The sequence below is a fragment of the Vulpes lagopus genome, chromosome 1 (assembly GCF_018345385.1).
Source record: "Vulpes lagopus strain Blue_001 chromosome 1, ASM1834538v1, whole genome shotgun sequence".
Lineage (NCBI taxonomy): Eukaryota > Metazoa > Chordata > Mammalia > Carnivora > Canidae > Vulpes > Vulpes lagopus.
The window spans coordinates 165,066,276-165,081,990 of NC_054824.1; positions in this window are offsets into that span (position 1 = coordinate 165,066,276).

The following is a 15,715-nucleotide window of genomic DNA, read 5'->3' on the forward strand; positions in this document are numbered from 1 at the left end:
TTTATAAACTTTCCTGCCCTGCGTCCTCCTCCAGGCACCCTCGCTCTCGTTCTCACCAGCGATTGCCTTCTATAATTCTCACACGATAAGGCAGGATAAAAACATTAACTTGCATTTTTCTGCCCATATTCCTGGTCACCCATCCTCAGTGGAGCTGTGGCGAGAGGAAAGCTAAGATAATGCCCCCTCAGATAGCATTGCATTCTCTTCTGTTCTCAGATCCTCCTCCCACCATGGGGAAGAGTCCATTCTGGCCAACGATGAAATCTAAAAAGCATAGGATCAAAATTATAGCTCAGGGACGTTCTGTGAGATAGAATGAACAGGGGAAGATAGAGCTACATTAATCATCTGCGCTGGGGAATTCCTTGCGCTAATGTTCACGGAATGCTTCATGCTCTGCAGATAAATGTAAAGGCTTTGCAAAGCAGAACATGCAAACGGCTCCTGGTAAAATCAATTATGGATCAAAGTTATTTTTCTTTGCCCTTCAAACTATCTAGCTTTCTTTTTAAATATTTGAACTTTTTCCTACAAGTTGTGACTATGACGCAAATTTCAATACATGATGCCCTTTACCAACAGATCCTGACTTGGAAAAGCCTCTACCCCAAACTTGACTCTACTCTGACATTTGAAAAAAAAAAAAAAAAGAGAGAGAGAGAGAGAGACTTTATAGGGTTGTTATAGTTAATACAAGGCTTCAAAAATATAATGCTAGGAATATATTGGGTGCTCAATTTAAAAACTATTCCATCCAATTTAAAACCTAAGTCAGTGAGTGCATGAAAAGTGAGGAAGTTATAATGAATGGGGTTTGGAAAAGGCAAAAGTGATGTCTGCCATCATTCACAAATCTGCTCCTCAGGCAAATGTAGATACCACTAACAAATATTGGACACCTACTGTATACTATTTTAAGTGTTTTTACACATTTTATCTCTTTTCTCAAGATTTAATCACTTGAATTAGAATCATATCTATGTAGATCTACATAGATTAGAAAACCTCTGAACTCTTCTTGAGGCAAACGATTTGGTTATCAGCTAAGCAATTTTCTCTCTCCACTCTCTTTTTCTTTTCTGTTCTTTTTTGAATTATAGGTACAAGAAGCCATTCTTACTTTATTGCAATACTACTGCTTCTAAGACTCAGGCACATTTTTTTTTTTTTTGTATTCTAACAAATAGAAAAGGCTTGCTTTTGTTGAAAGGCTATACAGTTAATTATATCAAACTCTAAGCCAATATTTTTAATAACTATACTTTATTGCAACTATAAATTCTAGTTAGAATGTCACTACTGTGTTTAGTTTAATTGTATGTTTTGTTTCTGAGTTACAATACAAATACTGGGTTTGAGCTAACACTGTTTTGGAAGTGGGCAGAAAGTTTGCAAAAGGAAGTCAAGATGAGACCTACGGATGGGATCAGGCTCCTAGAAGAATGGAATATTCAACTCACTCCCTCACTCCTAACAAGCTCAAGGCAACTTTTCCAACTTTCATTCTTGGTATAAAGTGTCAAGGAGCACAATGGGGTTATGTAAATTATTCTACTCGATCAAGGTTAACAGTATGTCATTGACAGTTTCACTCCAGGCAAAACAATTTAGCGAAGAACATTTAGAATAATGTTCTATGAATGAATTGAATGAATTAATTTTATTTATTTATTTGTTTGCTTGTTTGTTTTTGTGGGAAAGGGTAAAATTTTTAAAAGCATCATACTGGGTGGCTCAGTTGCTTAAACCTCTGACTCTTAGCTTCCACCCAGCTCCTGATCCCATGGTCATGACTGAGCCTTGCTTCACACTCAGCAGAGAGTCTGCTCAAGAGTCTCTCTCTTTCTCCCCGCCCCTCCCCCCACTCACACTCTCCCTCTCTCTAAAACAAATAAAATATTTAACAACAACAAAAATAATTAAGTAAAAGTTAAAAAGCTTTTGTTATCATACTAAATACCACACATAGGTCACTGCTATATGGCTTATTCAATAACACAACTCAAAAATGTGCATATACTCCCTTATATGTAGGGACTATTATATTACTGCATTTCCCAACCCTGTGACCACAATAAATAACTGTCATTAGAAGTTATTGACAAAAAAAAAAAAGAAGAAGAAGAAGAAGAAGTTATTGACCAGTGCAAGGTATATATGAATAGGTAGATTTTAGGAGAAGATGGATATAAGAAATATAAATTTATCACAGCATGTGGGATTGAAGCATGAAAATCTGAATTTCAAGAATTCATTGTAACATGTATTAGCTGTCTGATCTTTGGAAGTTCATTTTCAATTTGTAAAACGGATAAAAATATTACTTGCCTTCTAGCAGTGCTATGGTATTTTGAAAATAAGGGATAAGGAAGCACACTATCTAAATCTAAAATACCATAGATACATTAGCTATAATAATAAATTTTTTAAAAAATAAATGTTTTTAGCAAGACTCCAATTTTAGTTTCCATTTAATTGTTTTAATTTAAAAATCAATTTCAGTTGATTTTTATCAACTGAGATCAAACTGAGTTCATACTCAGTTTAAAAATCAGAAAAACAGATTATGAGGGAAAAAAAGGAAAATCAACCATAGTCCTACTGTCCCTCTTCATCCTTATGTCTTTGCCCAAATATTACATTCTCAGTGAGGCTTTTCAAGACATCGTGTTTTAAATTCCTGCAAATTGTTGTACCTTCATCTTCACACACAAATATGGGGCACTTAGTATATAGCATTTCAGGACATGTGATCTACTATTTAATGAATTTATTTATGTATTGTCTATATTCCTCCAGAGGAATCTGAATTCCATGAACACAAGGTTCCATGTTGCTCAGTGTTATATTTCTAGTCCCTGATCATTGTCAGCATTCAATAAATATTTGTTGAATAAATCAGTGAATCAAAGCACAAGTAACACTTAGATGTGTTTCTTCTCCTGTTTTAAAAATTTTAACATGGGGGATCCCTGGGTGGCTCAGCAGTTTAGCGCCTGTGTTTGGCTCAGGGTTTGATCCTGGGTCTCCAGGATCAAATCCCGCATCAGGCTCCCTGCATGGAGCCTGCTTCTTCTGCCTGTGTCTCTGCCTCTCTCTCTGTCTCTCATGAATAAATAAATAAATAAATAAATAAATAAATAAATAAATAAATAAATCTTTTAAAAAAGTTTTAATACAATATTTCATTATTTCTAACACACACAAAAAAAAGAGTAACATTTATTAAATGCCAATCACTATGATAAGAATTTTACATACTGTTTTTTTTTCAGTTGATCTATCAACAACTGAGAGATATTATCCCTGGTTTACCGATGAGAAAACCAAAGTCTCAAAGTGTGAAGCAATGTGCCCAACGTTTGGCTTCTAGTAAACTGAATCTGACTTCAAATCAAAGTGTGATTCTAAAGTTTGTGTGATTTCACAACATCATTTTGCTTTTTAGTTGTACTCTTACTATATATTTATTCATATCTATGAATATCTTCATCTTTCTCCGTTTAAGTTTATATCTGAAGTATTTTATTTCCTCATGTTATCATATTTCATTTTCTATTTTAATGGCTAAAGCTAACTGTGTAATTGAGGATCATACTAGAGAGATTAGTAGCAGGCATTGGCTGAAGACCATAAATACTTATCATAAAAGTGTTTAGTTATGAACTTCTCTAAAAAAATCATATTTTAGCTAACCTCTGCTCTTTTTGTCCAGAAGCCCTCCCCCGCCCCGAATATGTTGGGATTCCCAGACTCAACCTAGCTGCTCAAGCATGTTGTTGTTTAGTGGGGGTTATTTCTGAGAGAACACTGGATCAGCTCACAGATCTGAAGCTGAACAGTTAAGCCTTGGAAAGGATGTGTCAGCTGGACCCTGGCCATCGGGGCTCTCCTGCCTCTGAATCTCTGCCTGTTGGCATCATCTCTCAGATCAGTTTCCACTGTAGGAAAAGACATAGCTGCCTGGGGTGCAAATCCTCGCACCTTTCTGACTAATAGAAAAAGGAATATCTTTCTCCACCTCAAGTTTAAAAAATATTGGTAAAAAGGCATTGATTGGCCTGGCTGGAATTTTTTGCCTATCCAGGGACAATCAGTGTGCTCAGAGAAATGAGCAAGAGTGACTGACTCAGTGTGGGCCATGCGCCTTTCCTTTGAAACACTTCATGATTAGTAGCCCCACATGGTCAGAAGGAGCATCCCCCCAAAAATGTCTGTTCTGGACAGAGGAAACCTTGAATGATCTCCCCTAGGAGATCAGATCAAACCCTGCTTTTCTTCCTTAATCTGCTTCAGGTCACATTCATTCATTATGAAAAAAGATTCATGGAGCACCTATCACGTGGTAGGTGCTGCCAGGACTTGGAGATAGCCATCTATTGGTTCAGTCAATCACCAAATGTTTATTCAGAGGCTCCCCTTGCCAGGCAGCATGCTAAGCTGCTGTGGATGCAGCAGTGAGGAAGACAGACAGGTCTCCACTCTCTCCCAACTTATATCCCATGGGCACAACTGTCAACCAACAGGTAGAGAAATACGACAATCCTAAATTGTGAGAAGAAGTGAACATGATGCCCTAAGAGGATAATGAGAGTGGGTTTAGGATGATGAAGGCTGGCCCTTCTGAAGAAATGATCATTGAAAAAAGTGCCCAGTGAGGGGCATCTGGGTGGCTCACTGGCTGAGTGTCTGCCTCTGGCTCAGGTTGTGATCCCAGGGTCCTGGGATCTAGTACTGCATCTGGCTGGCTCCCCTCGGGGAGCCTGCTCCCCCTCTGTTTATGTCTCTGCCTCTCTCAGTGTCTCTCATGAATAAATAAATAAAATCTTTTAAAAAAAAAAGTACCCAACGCACTGTGTCCTCTTGCTGAATCCCTCACATGCCTTAGCAGAGGCTGAGCACATGAAGATTTGCTAAGTTGGAAGGGAAACTAAGAAAATGAATTTTTACAGCTTAGTGTAAAAAATAAAGGAAATTTTTGAAAATTAAGACCTGCAGGTTAAAAGAGGTCATATTCCCATATGAGTTTTGGAAAAAACACATCATTTAGCAGCCGTTGAAAAAAAAATGTGTTGACCATAAGAACTGCAAAGTTCACAAGGCTTCAATACACATTTCAAAACAAGCCTAAGAAATAACAATCAAATGTGTCATGGCTATACAACTCATTCAAAAACAAATCCACAACAAAAGGGGAAAAAATAGGGCTGTTTTGCAGGCCACATACCTAAGCACCAAAAACCTTAAAGTTTCCTCTGAAAATCTGATAGGCATGTTTACTTCTTTGCAAAGATCTTTTCCTGTGAATAGATTTGTTTCTATGAGTCACAAATAAAGAAAATGAAAATGTTTATTTCAACATTTGGTCTGTACATATTTACCACATAGTGTCATGAACATGCTCTCTTTCTGCACACACATGTAAACATGCCTATATACATAAACCTGGGGCTGTGTGGAAAGGGGATGGATTTAGTCAGGTAGAACCAGGTCCCAGGGTGCCTGGGTGGCTCAGTCGGTTGAGTGTCCCACACCCTTGGTTTCAACTCAGATCGTGATCTCAAGGTCGTGCGATCGAGGCCCACATCAGGCTCCATGCTCAGCTCACAGACTGTTTGTCCCTTTCTGTCACCCCACTTGCACTCTCTCTCTCTCAAATAAATAAACAAACAAACAAATAAATAAATCTTAAAAAAAATAAAAGAAAAAGAACTAACTAAAGTCCCAGTTCTGGTTCTACTAATTATCTATGTGATTTTGAGCAAGTTACTTAACCTTTCAAGACCCCATTTTTCATTTGTGAAATCGCAATAATACTGACAACTTCATAGGATTGTTCCAGAATTTTTATAATCAAGATGTGCATGAGTGCTAAGCAGTATGTGGAATAGAATGGGCACTCAAAAAATGGTATATATTATTATTTTTAAGAGTCAATATATTACTAGGCCTTATATTGACTACTCTTTTTGACTACTCTTGTATTCTATGAAAGAGTAAATTTAGTATATTTTATTTGTTTGCTAATGATTCTGATCACACTAAAAATATTAGTTGAATATACTATTGCATTAATATTTGAGGAATAGTTACAACTATGAAATAATTTAAGAAGGTTAACAGTGTTTTTTTCTGTTCTTTCTACTATAGAACAGAACAGACAAGGGATACATTTAATTATTCATGTGTAGGTGGAAGACCCAACTAATAGTCAAACAAGCCCCTTGAGAGAATAGAGGGACGTTGATCATCCCTGTGAATGCAGTTGCCTCCCCTGTATGTCCTGCTCACTTCCACATCTGTGGTCTGGGTCAAAGTGCTCTTTGACTGGACTGACCTTCACCTCCACTCATCCAAATTCTACTTTTCCTCCTTACCTCATTACTCATCCCATCTGCCATCATTGCTCTGTTTTTTTTTTTTTTTAATTGGAGTTCAATTTGTCAACATATAGCATAACACCCAGTGCTCATTCCATCAAGTGCCCCCCTCAGTGCCTGTCATCCAGTCACCCCAACCCCCCTCCACCTCCCTTTCCACTACCTCTTGTTAGTGGAGTTAGTTTCCCAGAGTTAGGTATCTCTCATTGCTCTGGTTTTAAGGAAAGAGGCCTTCACAGTTCTTTTGTTCCATCAAACAAACAACATTTCCTTCTGGATGCCTTAAATTCTTATCGCTCTTTTATGAGTACCTCCCCAAAACTCCTTTACATCACCCTACCTCAAACATGGAGCATTTATTACTTATAGTTAGTTAATCCATTCCCCACCTAAAACAGAAGTCCTGTTTGCAAAGATGAGCAATAAGTTGCAGCTAAAATCTCCTGATTGATACATGTGAGATGGCTCTTTCCTCTGGTTTCCTTCCTTGGGACAAATGACAGTTTTCCAATGAACACTCTTACCAGGTTCCTAGGAAAAAACCCACTGTTCTGGATAGACACTGACCAGTACAGGTCACAGAGGGCCTCCTAGGAGCCTGGATTATTATGTCCGAACTCCAGGCTGATTAGGCTTTTGAGCATTCCAATTCCAATGACTATTTTCCCAAACCATTTACCAAAAATGGAACACAAAACCAAAACACCCAAGACCCTGTAGGGGAAAAGAGAGAAATATATTTCAGAATATGCTGAGAAGGAAATCCTGCTATATGCAACAACATGGATGAAATTCAGGGCATTATGCTAAGTGAAATAAGCCAGAGAAAAACAAGTACTGCTTGATATTACTTATATGTGGAATATAAATAAAAAGTCAAAAACAACAGCAAAAAGAATATACTTCCTACTCATTCCTTCCCTACAGAAAGTCTCAATCCCTTCTGCTTCTGCTTTTGGTGTCAAAACAGAATCATTACCTCATTTCTTGGTGCAATTTTGCCACATATATTTACCAAACTGTAGATTTTCAAATACAAATACTATACATAAATATGATATAAAAAATAGCATTTTGCCAAGCAGTATGACCACAGTGTTTTGCAGACATTTTGAATGATTGCTACCTACAATGATGCAGCAGCATCAGAGAGATCTCACCGGGGAAGAAGGCAGCCAACTGGTCCCCAGCAGGCCCCTGAGGTGACATTTCCTTGGTAGTTTCACAAAGGCCAAGATTCTGGATCACAGCTGGGAGAGTCCACAAACTAGACCTTCAGAATGTACCCCAGAAATGCACCCTCAGGGAAATACTCCCATGAGATGGACTTGTAAACCAGAATGACAATGCATTAATTTTTAAATGGAGACTAACCTTTTTGGCAAGATACAAGTGACTTGCATCTCATTCAGAATACCACACCCCCGTCCCTATGGACAGATAACTGGAAAGCTGGATTAGTAATCAAGACAACAGCTGTGTGAACATGGACTTAACAGAAGTAGATTATCTTGATGACTATTTCACAAAGGCCATGATGAGACCCTGATCAAGGATATCTTTGCCTCCTTGGTCAACATCATCCTATGGGTGATTATACCTTTTCTAGGGGCCAGAAGGATTGTGGCATGGGTTCACATTGCCAAATTTTTCATTGCAGAATGACAACAGCTAATACTAACATGTGGTGGTGCTTACCCTGTGGCCAGTCACTATTCTAGACATTTTATCTATTAACTCATTTAATCTTTGTAACAAATCTTTGAGATTTTTATTATTATTAGCTCCGTTTTGTGAATGGTAACACTGAACCACAAAGGGGGTGAATAACTTGCTAAAAGTTGCATCATTAATTAGGTGGTAAAACTGGATTTGTAGGTCACCTGGCTACAGAGTCCATGCTTTAAATTCTTATGCTACACTGCCTCTTGAATACTGGGTCTATGCTGCACTCCCATTTCTTTCTTTTTTTTTTAATAATAAATTTATTTTTTATTGGTGTTCAATTTGCCAACACACAGAATAACACCCAGTGCTCATCCCGTCAAGTGCCCACCTCAGTGCCCGCCACCCAGTCACCCGCACCACCCCCCGCCCACCTCCCCTTCCACCACCCCTAGTTCGTTTCCAAGAGTTAGGAGTCTACCATGTTCTGTCTCGCTTTCTGATATTTCCCACTCATTTTTTCCTCCTTTCCCCTTTATTCCCTTTCACTATTATTTATATTCCCCAAATGAATGAGAACATACACTGTTTGTCCTTCTCCAATTGACTTATTTCACTCAGCATAATACCCTCCAGTTCCATCCACGTCGAAGCAAATGGTGGGTATTTGTCATTTCTAATGGCTGAGTAATATTCCATTGTATACATAGACCACATCTTCTTTATCCATTCATCTTTTGATGGACACCGAGGCTCCTTCCAGTTGGGCTATTGTGGACATTGCTGCTACAAACATCGGGGTGCAAGTGTCCCGGCATTTCATTGCATCTGTCTCTTTGGGGTAAATCCCCAACAGTGCAATTGCTGGGTCGTAGGGCAGGTCTATTTTTAACTCTTTGAGGAACCTCCACACAGTTTTCCAGAGTGGCTGCACCAGTTCACATTCCCACCAACAGTGTAAGAGGGTTCCCCTTTCTCCGCATCCTCTCCAACATTTGTTGTTTCCTGCCTTGTTAATTTTCCCCATTCTCACTGGTGTGAGGTGGTATCTCATTGTGGTTTTGATTTGTATTTCCCTGATGGCAAGTGATGCAGAGCATTTTCTCATGTGCATGTTGGCCATGTCCATGTCTTCCTCTGTGAGATTTCTCTTCATGTCTTTTGCCCATTTCATGATTGGATTGTTTGTTTCTTTGCTGTTGAGTTTAATAAGTTCTTTATAGATCTTGGAAACTAGCCCTTTATCTGATATGTCATTTGCAAATATCTTCTCCCATTCTATAGGTTGTCTTTTAGTTTTGTTGACTCTTCACAACTTTTGCTGTGCAAAAGCTTCTTATCTTGATGAAGTCCCAATAGTTTATTTTTGCTTTTGTTTCTTTTGCCTTCGTGGATGTATCTTGTAAGAAGTTACTGTGGCCAAGTTCAAGCCAAGTTCAAAAAGGGTGTTGCCTGTGTTCTCCTCTAGGATTTTGATGGAATCTTGTCTCACAAGATCTTTCATATATTAGATCTTTCATCTATTTTGAGTTTATCTTTGTGTATGGTGAAAGAGAGTGGTCTAGTTTCATTCTTCTGCATGTGGATGTCCAATTTTCCCAGCACCATTTATTGAAGAGACTGTTTTTTTTCCAGTGTATAGTCTTTCCTGCTTTGTCGAATATTAGTTGACCATAAAGTTGAGGGTCCACTTCCGGGTTCTCTATTCTGTTCCATTGATCTATGTGTCTGTTTTTGTGCCAGTACCACACTGTCTTGATGACCACAGCTTTGTAGTACGACTTGAAATCTGGCATTGTGATGCCCCCAGCTATGGTTTTCTTTTTAAAATTCCCTTGGCTATTCGGGGTCTTTTCTGATTCCACACAAATCTTAAAATAATTTGTTGTAACTCTCTGAAGAAAGTCCATGGTATTTTGATAGGGATTGCATTAAATGTGTAAATTGCCCTGGGTAACATTGACATTTTCACAATATTAATTCTGCCAATCCATGAGCATGGAATATTTTTCCATCTCTTTGTGTCTTCCTCAATTTCTTTCAGAAGTGTTCTATAGGGATCCCTGGGTGGCGCAGCGGTTTAGCCCCTGCCTTTAGCGCGATCCTAGAGACCTGGGATCGAGTCCCACATCAGGCTCCCGGTGCATGGAGCCTGCTTCTCCCTCTGCTTCTCCCTCTGCCTATGTCTCTGCCTCTCTCTCTCTCTCTCTCTCTCTATCTCTATCTCTCTCTGTGACTATCATAAATAAATAAAAAATTAAAAAAAAAAAAAAAAGGAATGAGGCCTGGCACCTCCTTTTAAAAAAAAAAAAAAAAAAAGAAGTGTTCTATAGTTTTTAGGGTATAGATCCTTTACGTCTTTGGTTAGGTTTATTCCTAGGTATCTTATGCTTTTGGGTGCAATTGTAAATGGGATTGACTCCTGAATTTCTCTTTCTTCAGTCTCGTTGTTAGTGTATAGAAATTCCACTGACGGGATCCCTGGGTGGCGCAGTGGTTTGGCGCCTGCCTTTGGCCCAGGACGCGATCCTGGAGACCCGGGATTGAGTCCCACATCGGGCTCCCGGTGCATGGAGCCTGCTTCTCCCTCTGCCCGTGTCTCTGCCTCTCTCTCTCTCTCTCTGTGACTATCATAAATAAATAAAAATAATAAAAAAAATGCCACTGACTTCCGGGCATTGGTTTTGTATCCTGCCACGCTACCAAATTGCTGTATGAGTTCTAGCAATCTTGGGGTGGAGTCTTTTGGGTTTTCTATGTAGAGTATCATGTCATCGGCGAAGAGGGAGAGTTTGACTTCTTCTTTGCCAATTTGAATGCCTTTTATGTCTTTTTGTTGTCTGATTGCTGAGGCTAGGACTTCTAGTACTATGTTGAATAGCAGTGTGCACTCCCATTTCTATGGCTACATCTTGCCTGCTGCATTGATTATTTCATATCCTATTTGATACCATCCTCTACAGATCTGACTCCTTATAATGCTGTGTCTCTGAAAGCTTTTTTTTTTTTAAGTGGAGGCACCTGGGTGACTCAGTCAGTTAAGCATCTGCCTTCAGCTCAGGTCATGATCCCAGGGTCCTGGGATGAAGCCCTGTGTCTGGCTCCTGGCTCAGCTGGGAGCCTGCTTCTCCCTCTCCTCTCCTCCTTGTACTCTCTCCCACTATCTCTGTCTTTCTCTTTCAAATAAACAAATAACATCTTTTTTCAAAAAGTATATATATGTTCATATCTATGTACATGTATTTTTAAAGAAAAATAGCATGCATACATATGTACGTGTATAAAATCTTTACTGTTGCCTCTATATACCAACAAATATGAGCAAAACCAAGCTTGTGTGGACTCTCGGCTAGAACAGGAACTTTGTTATATTGAATTAGACAGCCTGATAATAGCTGTTCAAATAGGATTTGGCCTATACTTCATCCTTTTCCAAAAAAGGAAATATTTAGTTTCTGGGAGATATTTAGGAGTTACAGCAAGAAATATTAGACTGAAGGAGGAATGTGTGTTGGGCTCATGTTAAAAAGTGTTGCTGTGGTCAGAGGCAGCTGCTCCTAACCAACCTTGAGGCAGCACATCCCAGGCCACACCATCTGGAGTTCCACTACAGGTCCTGGGGAGCGCAAGACTGTATTCTGTTGACCAGACCCTCCTTTCCCGGAGATTGTTTTAAAACTGCTATCATCTTGAGGAAGCTTCCCTTATTACTTTATTTTCAAAAATCGAATTTTAAAAAATGATAAATTAAAAATTCACATGATTCCAAAGGCTAAACATGGGAAGGATTGTATGGTGCAAATTCTCTCCTATGCCTAAAAAGCCCTGAATGTTGGTTCTCTTCCCAGGAGGCAATTATCAGTTTTTTATTTATCCTTCCAGAGCTATTCTATTATCTTTTTTTTTTCCTGTCATATCTTTTCCCTAGAGATATGTATTTGAGACTTTTTATCTTGTTTTGCTATGCTGTCCTCTTTTTGTTTCCTATTTCTTCTCCAAGTCAACCTCCCCTATGGACTTTCTTTCAAATATCAACTTGCAGTTGGCTGAGACTGGTTTTATCCCCTTTCCAAATCTAGTTTCTAGCTCTAGCTAGGAAGAAGTTAGCATGTGACAGCTGGTGGTCCTAGTCACCTCCTGACGAATGATGGATGGGACCAGGAGGAGCAACCGTTCCCTAATATCATTAATTGCAAGATTTTTGCAAGCTCAAAATTCTAAGAGTTGACAGTTGCCTCCAACTGTTACCAGCTGTTAATTTGGCTACGGCGGTGGGGATCTGACTCTCCTTCTGCAAACAACTGGGACAGTGGCTGGCTCATGACATACCTTCCTTTACAGCCTCTGTGACACTCAATTCTGAATTTCTTAGGCCTAAAAATAATATCCTAAGCTCATTCCAGAGTCCTCACATCTATCACTAGCTGTGAGACTTTGCACAAATAACCTACCCTTGGTCCTTGGTTTCCCATCCGTACAATGGAGGGACTGGATGAAATGATCTCTGCCTTCCAACCCTATAATTTCCATGAGAATGGAGTCAGTTATTAAATGGCGAATGCCATCCCAGTCCTTCTCCTCCCTCCACGCACCGCCCCCCCCTTGCCGCAAGAATCTGGAACTTGAGGGAATGATGAATCCAAGCATGGTCTTAAAGCAATGACGTGTCCTTGCATTTCTAGCACAACTGCTAAGTGGCTTCTGCTCTTTACTCCCTTGGTGCTGGGGGCATTTAAGAGCTGCTTGTCTCATAGATGCAAAGAAATTCTTTCCTCATCCCACATACTGGCATGCATTTCTAAAAATCATTTTAAGTAATTATGAGAACAGCATTATTTTTTTAAGTATAGAAAGGTAGTGGAAAAACGGTAATCCCCTCTTTTTAAATGGCACCTGTATATACATCTAGTTAATATATATCCAGTTAATAATTCTTACCCAATCTGAATGTTATTTTGCATTAACACAATCATCAGAGTGGCAGATTTGAGGTGTGCCTGATGAAGACTCATTTCTCCTGGAAAGACCAACTTGGCTGCTTGTGACAAAGCTTTGCAAGTGGCCTTATATTGGGGTGCCACCCTTCTGGATTATAAAGCTCAATTTTGTCGGGCACCTCTGAGGTGTTGGCTTCTCAGGACCCAACTACACAAATCAAACTCCCAAGAGACTGGTGTTCTCACCAGATTGAGAATTCATCTGTCTGTAATGGGAAACATACTCTCTCCAGAACCAGAACACTCAGGTCTGCTGTGTAGGCAATGCCTCCCCCTGAACCAAGGTGCCTAGGAAAACACTTTTCATCCGAAGATTGGATGAGCATGGAGTTAGTGAAAGATAGTATATGTATGTCCTGAATAAGATGGACAATTTCTACTCCATAAGAGATTCCAGGAATGTCAGTGTCTCTCATTTGGTTCATTGAGTCACTCAACAAACCTTTATCAAGCCCATCTCTTTCCAGTACATCTCAGGCATATTTCTTGCGGAGAGTGGCATTAAGAGTTGTTACGGGCATTTTTAGGATCTGAAAAGAAGCCATTGACTTGGGGACCTATTTGATGAGGGTTTAGCGGCTCGCAATCTCTTCTGTAAATAGTTTAGTCCTCGCTGGCTTCCCCATGTCGGAATAGCATCTGGGAATGCTTCTGTAGCCCAGTGAGGCGGCTTGCCCAGCAATGAGGCATGAACGTGCCAAGCCAAGAGTCACATTACAATCTGAACATGTCCTATTGCATCGAGAGTATATGGAAAGTGGAAGAGAAAAGAGGTTTCAAACATACAATTAGAAGCAAATCCATGGAAAATTCTTTCAGTCTTCATGCATGTGAAATTTTAAGTAGAAAATTTAGTTATCACTAATACTTATTCAAAATGAAAGTTTTCCCCATTAGGAATAGACTGAATCATGCCATATATACAATTATAAACATGCCATAATTTTGTTTTCTTGACAGAAATGGGGCAAAATAGAACTTATTGGAATCCATGTATTTATAGGGTAGTGTTTTAACTCTAAATACATCTGTGTGGAAAGTTGAGTATTCTTTTAAGATTTTATTTATTAGAGAGAGAAAGAGAGAGAGCATGTGTGCACATTGTACAGAGGGAGAGGGAGTGAATCTCAAGCAGGCTCCACACTGAGCCCAGTGTGGGGCTCAATCTCACAACCCTAAGATCATGACCTGAGCTAAAATCAAGAGTTATATGCTTAACCAACTGGTCCACCCAGGCACCCTGAAAGTTGAGTATTTTAGATATAACAAAAAAAATTTTTTTAATTAACCAGGCTAGAAGACTGAATTATCCTTCCATTCTCTCCATACAAAATGATAATACAAAATTATTGTCACTTAGAGATTATCCAGATTTTAAAGTGCAGTTAAAAATAGCGTTATTGAAGTAATTTATTTATTTTTAAGATTTTATTTATTTATTTCAGACAGAGAGAAAGAGAACGAATAGGGAGAGAGGCAGAGACAGAGAGAGAGAGAGAGAGAGAGAGGGAGGGAGAAGCTGACTCCCCACTGAGCAGGAAAGCTGACACACAGCTTCATCCCAGATTCATGATTCATGTCCTGAGCCATAGGCAGATGCTTAACCGACTGAGCCACACAGGTGTCCCTTATAGAAGTATTTTAGGCAATTAATAAAGTATGTTGTTTCTTTCTGGATTCTGAGAGTGAGTGGCATTTGTCATCTCTTAAAAATTTACCATGAGCGGGGTCCCTGGGTGGCTTGGTGGGTTGAGCGTCTGGCTTCAGCTTGGGTCATGATCCCAGGTTCCTGAGATTCAGCGCCCCCATCAGGCTCCCTGCTCAGTGGGGTGTCCGCTTGTCCTTTGCCCTCTGTCTTCCCTGGCTCATTCTTGTGCACATTCTGTCTCTCTCACTCTCTCTCTCAAATAACTGAGTAAATAAAATCTTTAAAAAACAGCAACAAAAAAAATTTTTTTGAAAAATTTTCCATGAGGGAACCCTAAAAAAAATGAAATAAACTTTTTTCATTAAAAAATGTATTTGTGGAGGCATCTGGGTGGTTCAGTGGTAGAGCATTAGCCTTTGGTTCAGGTCATGATCCCAGGGTCCTGGGATCAAGTCCCACAGTGTCAGGCTTCCCATGGGGAGCCTGCTTCTCCCTCTGCCTATGTCTCTGACTCTCTCTCTGTGTCTCTCATGAATGAATAAATTTTTTTTTAATAAAATGTATTTGTGGTGGTTTTATTTTCTCATTCAAAATAAAAATTTGCCTTTGTACCTTGTTTTGTATTTATGCTGTTGTCTACTTTTTCTTAAAGAGAGTTTCAGGCCCCACAAAACTTGGATCTGCTGTTGACTGAGCAACTGCCATCTGCATAACTACATATCTAGGAATGCAGAGGTGAACTAACATAATCTTTGCCATCAACAAGCCTGTATTCTGGTTGAAGACCCATAAACCAATCAAGATGGTACATTGTTGCAGTTTTTATAGGGAGTAGACAAGATCTTTACAGGGGAACTGTGAATCTCAGTCCACACACTCAGAAATGCAACAAGTATCAAGTTATTGTCTTTGCAACAACTTAATTGCAACCCTGAGTCTCCACACTCCAGGTTGGCTGGAAATTCCATCACAGGCCCTTTTCTCATCGGAACTATCCAGATGTAGACAGGCTTTCCCGGTAC